We start from the raw sequence: 556 nt of genomic DNA, 5'->3' as shown, positions 1-556 counted from the left end.
AGCGGCGGCTGACGCTCCGCTTACGGGCCGAGCCTGAAATCAGTGGAGACACACCACACAGCACGGGTAAGTGCACACCAGAGGAACGAGGCGGGGGGCTGTGTCCAACGGCAGTGGGGCCTCGGAGTGTCCCCGCGTCACTCCCCGCTCCCCCCGTGCGCTGACAGACCCCTCCAGGAATTGAACACGAGCTTCCAGCCTTGCAATTCCGGAGGAAGGAGACTCGGATTTTGCCCCAAAGCTTCACACGCCCCTCAGGCACCCGGGAGGGGGACATGAGGAGCGCGGAGGGTGCGGAGCGGACGAGTAGGGAGAAGAAAGACAGCTCGTGCTGCGTGAAGGAACGCGAGGTCCCCGCCAGGCTCCACGCATTCCTTGGTGCCAGATGTGGCCGGGCGCCAGCCGAGCCCAGAACGTGCCGGCACGTGAGCGCCGGGGCGTCCGCGAGGGCGCAGCAGCAGCCTCGCCTTGCAAAGGCGGCCCCGTTTCCGCCCGGAGGCCCTCCCGGAGCCGGGGGGCGAGCGGCGGCTGCAGCTCCCAGGGGCCAGTGCAAGTG

The sequence above is a fragment of the Crocuta crocuta genome, unplaced genomic scaffold, assembly GCF_008692635.1.
Source record: "Crocuta crocuta isolate KB4526 unplaced genomic scaffold, BGI_CrCroc_1.0 scaffold3, whole genome shotgun sequence".
Taxonomy (NCBI): domain Eukaryota; kingdom Metazoa; phylum Chordata; class Mammalia; order Carnivora; family Hyaenidae; genus Crocuta; species Crocuta crocuta.
This window is presented reverse-complemented; position numbering follows the sequence as displayed.